General features: G+C 43.6%; 1 protein-coding gene across 4 annotated transcripts in view; it reads right to left on the bottom strand.

Moving 5' to 3' along the window:
• PTPRF (protein tyrosine phosphatase receptor type F) overlaps positions 1–12,294 on the bottom strand; it is a 1,173,234-nt gene that overhangs the window by 371,752 nt on the left and 789,188 nt on the right. For all 4 annotated transcript variants that reach the window (XM_075320465.1, XM_075320466.1, XM_075320464.1 and 1 more), the window contains one exon: positions 154–303. The gene's annotated coding sequence lies outside the window, so the exon portion shown is untranslated. The remainder of the gene's footprint in view (positions 1–153; positions 304–12,294) is intronic.

Genomic DNA, 12,294 nt, shown 5'->3' with positions numbered 1-12,294 from the left:
CAAAGCATGCTCGTAAACTGAGTTACAAATTTACAGCAAGCTTTGCTCGTATAGCGAAATACTCGCACACCAAGTTACTTGTAAACCGAGGTTCCACTGTATAGATAAAAAATAATAATAATTTCTTTACAGCAGCAAGAATAGTGCACTGACCTCAGTCACGGAGCGGGACACACGGAAAGCCAATGACATGAAGACCCTCTGCACTTCTTTTTCAGGTCCGGGGTTTTCCTCCACGCATCAAATGAAAGTTAACGCTGCAAAATCCATTGTTTGAACACGGATGAGTGTCTCCTAATTTTCCTATTTGTGAAGGTAAAAGAAAAAAAATCTGGTATAAAATATATAACTCTTAATTCTGTTATAAAGAATCAAGCTATATTACAGAACAATAACGCAGGTTATACTTTGTAGAAATTAACTCCTGAAATGCACATAAGGTTTCCCCCCCACTACAAACAATTACAGAGGAAAAGGAAAGTCCAGCACCAATATATTCCTTAAAATGTTATATGTATGAATATATTGGTGCTGGACTTTCCTTTTCCTCTACATTGCTTCGTGGTAGGCAGCCACGTCCGTGCACCTGTGGGTCTGTAGAATCAATGGTGTGCTTTTCCCTACTCCCTTTCATATACAAACACATACACATGGAACAACTTCACCGTAAAATTGCCTAGCTTTTGCCTGTTTCAGTAACCCTATACAAATCACCATTGCATCTCTGACCTCCTAAGGGCAGGATGGCTGTAAATCATGAGGAATTTACGCCACTCTCCCCCGACCCCCTGCAACCCACCCTGCAGTGTGTGATCATAGAAAGGAACCACAGTATGAAAGTCTGCAATGTGTAGATGCCCCACATACATCATGTTGGCTGAAGATCTGCTATATTGGAAGAAGTGCTGACAAACCTCCATGTGTTATTAAGGCTGCATTCAGTTGACTGTATAAATTGGATGGCAATGCACAGGCTGGCGGTGGCGCTCCTGAGCGTGACAGCCTCGTATATTTCTATGCAGCAGTCACACTCGGGTTGGGAAACGTGTGGCCAGTCTGAGCATTACAGTCCGATCTCTGATTTATACGGTCAGCTGAATGAACCCTAAGGGTATGCTCACATGAGCGTATGAATCGGACGAGTGCAATGCGAGAAAATCTCACATTGCACTCGGACAAATGTTAGTCAATGAAGGAGAACAGATGGTCGGCTTTTTTTTTCATCCAGATTCTGGATGAGAGAACAGTCGCAGCATGCTGCGATTGTCAGCGAGAGCTGTGTCAGTCACACCCATACAAGTCTATGGGTGCGAGTGAAACATTGGACTGCACTGGCATAACATCCGAGTGCAGTGCGATAATTGCATCAGCTGATAATGTATGAAATAGGGAGATAAACCACTCCATCTGTTCCGCAGCTCTGATCCGACTGCAGTATCGGATCACAGTTGCATGACACTCGGCTCAAGCTGGCAGCACAGTGGGAACCAAAGGTCATTAGCATATCACATCGGATGCCATAGCATCGTGTGAATCCAGCCTAAAGGGGAGAGTCTAGGAAGCCAAGAACAAAAACGACAAGTACTTAGATTCAGCCATCTCTTCAATCCGCGTGACATTATCTGTTGGAGGAGTCGAAAGGACCCTAAATCCAGACTAGCAGTTCATCCCACTGAGATTAGCGAGTTTGGCCGACTTTAGTCTAATGTGTGTGAAGACCTTAAGAAGTAGATATTATTGATAACTAAGGTTCCATTTACATTCATCCATTTGTGGCAATAAACGACCGGCTATCTATATATATTTACCGGTTGGCAGTAGTTTAATAATCTGTTCAGACAGGCAGACTGCTCTTAATGATGCGCCCTGAATGATGTGTAACAGATCGCTCAATGCATGTAGGCTGCTCTAGTTCTCGGCAGCACGGAGCCTTTTTACACAGGACGATGCGCTGCCAAGTACAATGATCAGTTGTGTAGCACAAAAGATCATTCCAGCTGATGAATGAGCACCAGTTGAGGACTATGTACACTGAAGCCAGGAGCAATCATTCTGTAGGAACACTGATTTACAATAATCTTTCTGTGGACGTGCAGTCTTAAGGGGGCTTTACACGGTAGCGATATCGCTAGCAATTTGTAGCGATAGCGAGCGTGTAAGTACCCGCTCCCGTCGCGCATGCGATTGTTTGTGATCGCTGCCGTAGCGAACATTATCGCTACGGCTGCGTCACACATACTTACCTGGTCGGCGTCGTCGCTGTGACTGCCGAACAATTCCTCCTTCAAGGGGGAGGGACGTTCGGCATTATAGCGACGTCACCGCAACGTCACTAAGCGGCCGGCCAATCAAAGCGGAGGGGCGGAGATGAGCAGGACGTAACATCCCGCCCACCTCCTTCCTTCCGCATTGTGGCCGGCGGCAGGTAAGGAGACGTTCCTCGCTCCTGCGGTGTCACACATAGTGATGTGCGCTGCCGCATGAGCGATGAACCACCTGGATAAACAACCCTTACCGATTTTTGAGTTTGGGACGACCTCTCCATGGTGAACGATTTTCACCATTTTTTAGGTCGCTTAAGGTCGCTGGTCAGTGTCACACACTGCGATATCGTTAATGTCGCCGGATGTGCGTCACTAACAACTTGACCCCGACGACAAAACATTAACGATATCGTAGCGTGTAAAGTCCCCTTTAGCCTCAGTGTTTGCATTGAGCAGGTAGAGGACTATCACACATTCATAACCACCAAAAAAGCAGTGCGACAGGTGGACTTTACCTATGACGCCTGCGTTATAAAACAACAAAAACCAGGGACACGGGTAATTGAACAAGTCATAATTATATTAGTGGAAAACCTCTTTTACGATTTTTTTCTCTAAGTAATTTTCAGTGGTTTTCCAGCACTTCCCTCCTCCTAGCAGCGACCTCTATCTTCCCCTAGTGAAGAAATCTTCTTGGTTACCCTGCCATATACTGGAGACATTCTGATACTTTGCTGTATGCCCTGCAGTGAACAAATCACTATCAGGATACCTGTCCATGAAGAGGATGACAAAGCATGGCATAAGGTAGTTAAGTGGACGTATATAGTGCTACAAATTTTGACCACTAGGTGGTGCCATACTGTATGAGTCAATGTCGGAACGTATCACTCCTCAAATACTTAGTCATTCTTGAGACATAGTATTTCAATTAATTTTAAAAGCAAATATTGATTGTTTTGTTAGGATCTATACAATGAATATGGTATTTTATGATCAGCCAAGACCTTAATCCGAAAAAACAGTCATTGTATGGCTACTTTCAGACAGCGGTAATGCAGACACATTTTAGCTTCCATTTTACTACACTTTGCTAAATCAAAATAAAATTTTGAATTAGGATCCTATAATTATTAGAATGGCATATAAGACTAAAAATTAGGAGGTTAGTACTCAAAAAGTCTTTTAATCTAGCATCCATATGATTTGTGGCAGACAACTGATCGTCAGGAGATGTCGATTGGGAATGTCCAATATCGGATTTGCGATCACTTTGTTCTCCTGGAGATGACCTGCCCACAGAGAGGTCGGTCGGAGGCTTTCGGCCGAGCGAGGGCTCCTGTGTATGGGAGGGACAGAGGAGATGGCGGTTGGCAGGACAATCCGTCTAAGCACTGCTAACTGCCATCTAATGTTTATGTCCGGCTTTAGGCCGTGTTCACATTTTCAGTTGTCGTTCATTTGTAATGGATCCGAAATAAAAAATATCTATTACGATGGCACCAAAAAATAGACGTATAATAGAAATAAAAGTTTTCATTTTGAACCGTTCTCTCTTTAGAGCAAAACAAAACATCGATCCGTTTAACAATGGACACTTTGGTTTTTGTTTTGCAACTATTTTTGTTCCATTAGTAACGTCCATTTTCACTAGATGTCTCTATTAACACCTCTACTTTTCAAGGCGAGTCCAGTGCTAAAAATGGATTCATTTACAGATAACATGATGGATTTTCATCTGCTATGATCGGTTTCTCATAGACTTCAATGTAAGAAAACCAAATTGATCCATTTGCTATTTATTTTTTGTTCTTTTTCAGAACAAAAAGTTGTGTAGGTTATGCTTTTTTACAGCTAAAAAAAATGTATAGACAGAAATGAGGCAAACAGAGGACACTTTATGACATTTCTGTTCCTATTCAAATGAATGGTTCTTGTACTGGAACGCTTTATTCTCATTTTTATGATCTCAAAACACATCCAAAATTGGAAATAGCTAATAAACATGTGAACAGAGCTTAAAATGAATCTGTCGGCAGGTTTTTGCTATGTAATGTAAAATGAGTAGGTGATAGAGACTGACACACAGAGTTCAATAATGTGTCATTTATTACCCTGTGTGCTGTTGTTTACTTATAGTGAAGGTTTTATCACCTGGGATTATCATTATTATTATACTGCCATTTATTCCATGATGCTTACATGTGAAAAGGGGTATACATAATAAAGGCAAGTACAATAATCATGAAAAATACAAGGCACAGACTGGTACAGGAGGAGAGAGGTCCCTGCCCGCGAGAACTCACAGTCTACAGGGAATGGGTGAGGATACATTGCCTGGACTACACTAGCCACCTGCTGTGATTGGCACCCCACTGTCTATTGACTTTGTACATAGAGAGCCAGATGTGGGCTCGATTAACTTTCTCAGCTTTGCTGCATTGCTAAATCTAAAAACTCTGTGTCATATCTCCTGTACCCAGTAATATAAGTGATACATGGTTGGATTCAGTCTCTTTACCTACATAATGCTCCTCTCAGTTTTTTAAGCTATTGCCAGGACTTGATACACAGAGAGGATGGCTAAAACTTTCCTCTGAAATGTTCCTTCTCTATGTATACAGACGTCTTGCTTTATTTGCAAAAAAAACCTCAATTTAAAATATACTGTCATACGAAAAAGTTTGGGCACCGCTATTAATGTTAACCTTTTTTCTTTATAACAATTTGGGTTTTTGCTATTTCAGTTTCATATATCTAATAACTGATGGACTGAGTAATATTTCTGGATTGAAATGAGGTTTATTGTACTAACAGAAAATTTGCAATCCGCATTTAAACAAACTTTGACCGATGCAAAAGTATGGGCACCTCAACATAAAAGTGACATTAATATTTTGTAGATCCTCCTTTTGCAAAACTAACAGCTTCTAGTCGCTTCCTGTAGCTTTTAATGAGTTCCTGGATGAAGGTATATTTGACCATTCCTGTTTACAAAACAATTCCAGTTCAGTTAAGTTTGATGGTCGCCGAGCATGGACAGCCGCTTCACATCATCCCACAGATTTTCAATGATATTCAGGTCTGGGGACTGGGATGGCCATTCCAGAACATTTTAATTGTTCCTCTACATGAATGCCTGAGTAGATTTGGAGCGGTGTTTTGGATCATTGTGTTGCTCAAATATCCATCCCCTGCGTAACTTCAACTTCGTCACTGATTCTTGCACATTATTGTCAAGAATGTGGTGATACTGAGTTGAATCCATGTGACCCTCAACTTTAACAAGATTCCCGGTGCCGGCATTGGCCACACAGCCCCAAAGCATGATGGAGCCTCCACCAAATTTTACTGTGGGTAGCAAGTGCTTTTCTTGGAATGCCGTGTTTGTTTGCCTCCATGCATAAAGCCATTTTGTATGACCAAACAACTCAATCTTTGTTTCAGCAGTCCACAGGACCTTCTTCCAAAATGTAACTGGCTTGTCCAAATGTGCTTTTGCATACCTCAGACTACTCTGTTTGTGGCCTGCTTGCAGAAACGGCTTCTTTTGCATCACTCTCCCATACAGCTTCTCCTTGTGCAAAGTGTGCTGTATTGTTGACCGATGCACATTGACACCATCTGCAGCAAGATGATGCTGCAGGTCTATGGAGGTGGTCTGTGGATTGTCCTTGACTGTTCTCACCATTCTTCTTCTCTGCCTTTCTGATATTTTTCTTGGCCTGCCACTTCTGGGCTTAACAAGAACTGTACCTGTGTTCTTCCATTTCCTTACTATGTTCCTCACAGTGGAAACTGACAGTTTAAATCTCTGAGACAACTTTTTGTACCTTCCCCTGAACAACTATGTTGAATAATCTTTGTTTTCAGATCATTTGAGAGTTGTTTTGAGGAGCCCATGATGCCACTCTTCATAGGAGATTCAAATAGGAGAACAACTTGCAAGTGGCCACCTTAAATACCTTTTCTCATGATTGGATACACCTGCCTATGAAGTTCAAAGCTCAATGAGGTTACAAAACCAATTTAGTGCTTTAGTAAGTCAGTAAAAAGTAGATAGGAGTGTTCAAATCAAGAAATTGATAAGGGTGCCCATACTTTTGCACCGGGCAAATTTTGTTTAAATGCGGATTGCACATTTTCTGTTAGTACAATAAACCTCATTTCAATCCAGAAATATTACTGAGTCCATCAGTTACTAGATATATGAAACTGAAATAACTGTTGCAAAAACTCAAATTGTTATAAAGAAAAAAGGTTAACATTAATAGGGGTGCCCAAACTTTTTCATATGACTGTATGCATCTATCCTAAGGGTGCATTTACACCATACATTTATCACTCTTTCCTGATAATCAGTCAATATAAACAGGCCACCTATCAACTGATAAATGAGAAAAATGCCCATTAGTCGGGTGAGATTATTTTTAAGCTTACTTTAAAATCATCATTCTCGGCAGCTCATCGTCCTGTGTAACTATTATGTGCTGCCGAGAACAATGAAAACCAATGTATACAGAACAATCTATTAGCAATTGTTCTTGCGCATGGAAAAGTGGGGATCGACCTGTCAAAAACAGGCTTTTAAATGAGCAACAGGTTTCTATGCAGCTGATCACTTACGCCTGCTGGTTGACATCTGTTACTGCTTTCACACATACAGTTTTTGCTGTCAGGCACAATCCGGCGAAATGCGTATAAAACGGATCTGGCGCCACATCCGTTTTATTCCCCATTGACTTGTATTAGCGTGGGATTGTGCCAGATGGCCTTGTGTTGCATGCGGCGTCCGCCGGATCCGGCAAATTTCTTCGTCCGGCTGCCGGAAAGGGCGCAGCATGCAACGTTTTTGTCTCTGGCAAAAAACTGGACCACGCCGGATCCGGTGCCGTCCAGCATTTTGTATAATGGAAGCCTATGGGCGCCGGATCCGTTGTCATCCGGCATATGACGGAATCCAACTATGGATCCGTTTTTTTTAACTGAGCATGCTCAGTATCACAACGGATCCGTCAAAAAATGGAAGGAACACATGGAAAAAACGAATGCTACCGATCCGTTTTTTTCGCCGGATCCGTCCCATCAGTTTTTTTGTTGGATCGTGCTTGATGGCAAAAAACGGATGTGTGAAAGCAGCCTAAGACACCTCCGATAAAAACAATAGAAGCAAATTTAAAATCACGGTTTTATTTTCGGTCCCTTTTTTACCCCTTTCTTACATCATGATTATCAGATCATTTGACATCTCATTTACATTGCTGCCAGACAATTGTTTGCAAAGTTGTAAAACCGTTAAAGTTCATAAAAAGTCATCACTATTTGCTTCTCGTTTCGATTTCTCTCCCTTTTCAATATCTTTTTTTGCAGTCCGTGAATTGGAGACGTCTTTTGTTCACATGCAGAAATTAAAAAATCGTACGGACTATGGAGATGAGTGGTGAATGAGGACTACTATGTATGATGGGGTCTTGTATGAGCAAGGGGGGGCTGTGCCAAAGACAGACGTGTAGTAAATACGGTGTGTAGTAAGGTGAGACCTGTATTTACTTGTCCCTGATAATCTGTGGAGGAATGTGCAAGTAAAACCATTCAGTGGCCACATTTCCAGGGCCCTTGTGTACACTGCATCCAGCCATATCCTCTGGGAGGGTTGACGGTTGTAATTAACACACACACAGAAATGTTGCTCAACAGGATTGCATTTCCAGTTGTCTGGGACTAGACCAGCTTGTGTCTGGCTCCTGTGTGATGTCATTGCCAGGTGTGCAAAATAATAGGAATTGGGGAGCAGCCAAATGCCATCACCCCGGCTCCTCCAGTCTGATCTCACAATAACATACACAAACTACGCTAAAATATTCATTAATGTCGCCATCATTACTAACCACCAGTGTAACACCGCCTACACACCACTGTCGTGCCAGTAAGACGTTTGTGCTGATTCCAAACCAGAGAATCCCTTGTATTAGACAATGCAAATATTTTTTCTTAAGGGGAAATTCCTATAAAATCGGAGAGTTTCCCAATGTAATTATTCAGGAGGAAATCTTTTACAATGATTTATTCCATAGAGGGAATTTTTGAAAAGCCCCGCATAACAAATGTAGCGTTAACAACTATTTTTTTGTTTACTAAAATTTGAAAATTTTTCCCTATTTTCTATTTTTAAGGGCCCGGTGCCAGCCCTGCAGAGAACCGGCCGGCTCCTCTCTGTGAGAGAGGAGCTGTGCTGTTCACTGGCAGACCACGCGGCCACTATGGGGCCTGTGAGTCAGGGGGCCCGATGCCAGCCCTGCAGAGAACCGGCCGGCTCCTGTCTGTGAGAGAGGAGCTGTGCTGTTCACTGGCAGACCACGCGGCCACTATGGGGCCTGTGAGTCAGGGGGCCCGATGCCAGCCCTGCAGAGAACCGGCCGGCTCCTGTCTGTGAGAGAGGAGCTGTGCTGTTCACTGGCAGACCACGCGGCCACTATGGGGCCTGTGAGTCAGGGGGGCCCGGTGTCAGCCCTGCAGAGAAGCAGCCGCCTCCTCTCTGTGAGAGAGGAGCTGTGCTGTTCACTGGCAGACCACGCGGCCACTATGGGGCCTGTGAGTCAGGGGGGCCCGGTGCAAGCCCTGCAGAGAGCCGGCCGGCTCCTGTCTGTGAGAGAGGAGCTGCGCTGTTCACTGGCAGACCACGCGGCCACTATGGGGCCTGTGAGTCAGGGGGGCCCGGTGCCAGCGGCGGCACCGGGCCCCTTTCACCTGTGGGCCCTTGCCCCGCGTCATCACACAAAGATGGAGGAAACAAAGATAAATGCATGGGATAAGAACGTGTTGTGCTGACGGAAAGATGTATATCAGGGCATGGGAAAGCTGCGTGCTGAGGGAAATATGTATAGCAGAGCATGGGAAAGCTGCGTGCTGAGGGAAAGATGTATAGCAGAGCATGGGAAAGCTGCGTGCTGAGGGAAAGATGTATAGCAGAGCATGGGAAAGCTGCGTGCTGAGGGAAATATGTATAGCAGAGCATGGGAAAGCTGCGTGCTGAGGGAAAGATGTATAGCAGAGTATGGGAAAGCTGCATGCTGAGGGAAATATGTATATCAGAGCATGTGAAAGCTGCGTGCTGAGGGAAAGATGTATAGCAGAGCATGGGGAAGGTGCGTGCTGAGGGAAATATGTATATCAGAGCATGTGAAAGCTGCGTGCTGAGGGAAAGATGTATAGCAGAGCATGGGAAAGCTGGGTGCTGAGGGAAAGATGTATAGTAGAGCATGGGAAAGCTGGGTGCTGACAGAAAGATGTATAGTAGAGCATGGGAAAGCTGCGTGCTGAGGGAAAGATGTATATCAGAGCATGGGAAAGCTGGGTGCTGAGGGAAATATGTATATCAGAGCATGGGAAAGCTGCGTGCTGAGGGAAAGATGCATAGAAGAGCATGGGAAAGCTGTGTGCTGAGGGAAATATGTATAGCAGAGCATGGGGAAGGTGCGTGCTGAGGACAAGATGGATAGCAGAACATATGAAAGCTGGGTGCCCATAGAGGGATTTCAGATCATGGGAAACATGAGTGCTAAGCGAAAAAGCCAAGTGTCAGCGTCATTATCCTGTACCCCGAGTGTCGGTTTCATTATCCCAAACCCCGAGTGTCAGTGTATGGTTGGTGGGGGGGTTTGGGGCGGGCAAGTGCAAACTTTGCACTGGGGCCCATCAAACTCTAGTTACGCCACTGTCTCTACGGGTAAAATCTGCACGGAAAACCTGGCGTACCATCAAGAGAAATTGAAATATTGCAGATTTGAAATCTGCACCGCAGGGCAATTTATGTTGAGTAAAAAAAGGAAGCACAATGGGCAGGAGATTTCTAGAAATCCCATCCAGTTTACTGTAACTGTAAGACGCTGCATTTTTTTTATACTGGGCAAAAAACTCCCCAAAGACTCATTGTGAGCACACCGGTTAAAGATACTCTGAAAAGGTAGGTTTCACAAAGCACAAACACTGACCAGCCTATTTATATGCCTACACAAAAAAGAAAGGATGGCCATTACAAATGCAAAGAGGAGCAATTGGCTTCCTGCTAGACACTTATTGAATGTACAAAGGGCAGAATTAGCCCAAAACCAGTGCTGCCCCCTGCTGCTGCTGCCTGCACGTTAATAGGCGGCCACTGTTACTTTCTAGTGAAGTCATAAAAATGCAAAGTAATTAAAGAGCCAATGGCATAAAAACCACGAAAGAACATTGAGGTCATAAAAGGCTTTATGTTTGTTCTGCACTCCAGGTGCCCAACGAGTGCAACGCAAAACTGATTAAAGAGGGGATATAACGAATGTCAAAAGCTCACAAAATTATAATTTACCTGTCTGTGACTCTTCTAAGTGCAGGATTCGTCTCGCTGGAGACGATGACACAACGCCTAATTGACTAAGAATATAAACGCACAAATTGCCCGGTTACCATGGATAAAAACATAGACGAAAATATCCCGACCCTGATTAACCATCTGTACCAGGAGAGGAGAGAGCTACAAATATCACACTGGACATAGCGGCACCTAATGACGGGGGAGGGGTGCTCAATATTTTACAGGAAGATGGTGAGCGCACAGTGGGAAGAAGCAGATAGAAGCCACATTCCTGCAGATTAAAGGCTAAGAATTAGACATTCAGAGAAAGAAATTTATATAATGGTTCTAAATCCTGGGGCGTTTGCAAGTCGTATATTTTCCAACTATCTCCTATAAAGTCCCTACAGTTTTACACAAAAAAGTGGAGGTGATCTACGTCAGGTACAAGCTGTTGCAAAGGGCACCTGCTGTGTTGAGGAATGCTATATATATATATATATATATATATATATATATATATATATATATATAATTAATTATACTAATAATTTTATTCATTTATATAGCGCTATTAATTCCACAGCGCTAAACATACATTGGCAACACTGTCCCCATTGGGGCTCACAATCTAGAGTCCCTATCTGTATGTCTTTGGAGTATGGGAGAAAACCGGAGAACCCAGAGGAAATCCACAGAGAACATACAAACTCCTTGCAGATGTGTCCTTGGTGGGATTTGAACCTAGGACCCCAGCGCTGCAAGACTGCAGTGCTAACCACTGAGCCACTGTGCCGTCCTAAACCCATATCCTATATACAGTACAGACCAAACGTTTGGACACACCTTCTCATCTCTAGAACAACTATTAAGAGGAGACTTTGTGCAGCAGCCTTCATGGTAAAATAGCTGCTAGGAAAGGCAACAAGCAGAAGAGACTTGTTTGGGTAAAGAACACAAGGAATGGACATTAGACCAGTGGAAATCTGTGCTTTGGTCTGATGAGTCCAAATTTGAGATCTTTGGATCCAACCACCGTGTCTTTGTAGAAAAGGTGAACGGATGGACTCTACATGGCTGGTTCCCACCGTGAAGCATGGAGGAGGAGGTGTGATGGTGGGGGGGGGCTTTGCTGGTGACACTGTTGGGGATTTATTCAGAATTGAAGGCATACTGAACCAGCATGGCTACCACAGCATCCTGCAGCGGCGTGCTATTCCATCCGGTTTGCGTTTAGTTGGACCATCATTTATTTTTCAACAAGACAATGACCCCAAACACACCTCCAGGCTGTGTAAGGGCTATTTGACTAAGAAGGAGAGTGATGGGGTGCTACGCCAGATGACCTGGTCTCCACAGTCACCAGACCTGAACCCAATCGAGATGGTTTGGGGTGAGCTGGACCGCAGAGTGAAGGCAAAAGGGCCAACAAGTGCTAAGCATCTCTGGGAACTCCTTCAAGACTGTTGGAAAACCATTTCCGGTGACTACCTCTTGAAGCTCATCAAGAGAATGCCAAGAGTGTGCAAAGCAGTAATCAAAGCAAAAGGTGGCTACTTTGGAGAACCTAGAATATAAGACATATTTTCAGTTGTTTCACACTTTTTTAAGTATTTCATTCCACATGTTTTAATTTATAGTTTTGATGTCTTCAATGTGAATCTACAATATTTAGAGTCATGAAAATAAAGAAAACTC

This window comes from Anomaloglossus baeobatrachus, chromosome 8 (assembly GCF_048569485.1).
Source record: "Anomaloglossus baeobatrachus isolate aAnoBae1 chromosome 8, aAnoBae1.hap1, whole genome shotgun sequence".
NCBI lineage: Eukaryota > Metazoa > Chordata > Amphibia > Anura > Aromobatidae > Anomaloglossus > Anomaloglossus baeobatrachus.
This window is presented reverse-complemented; position numbering and strand designations above follow the sequence as displayed.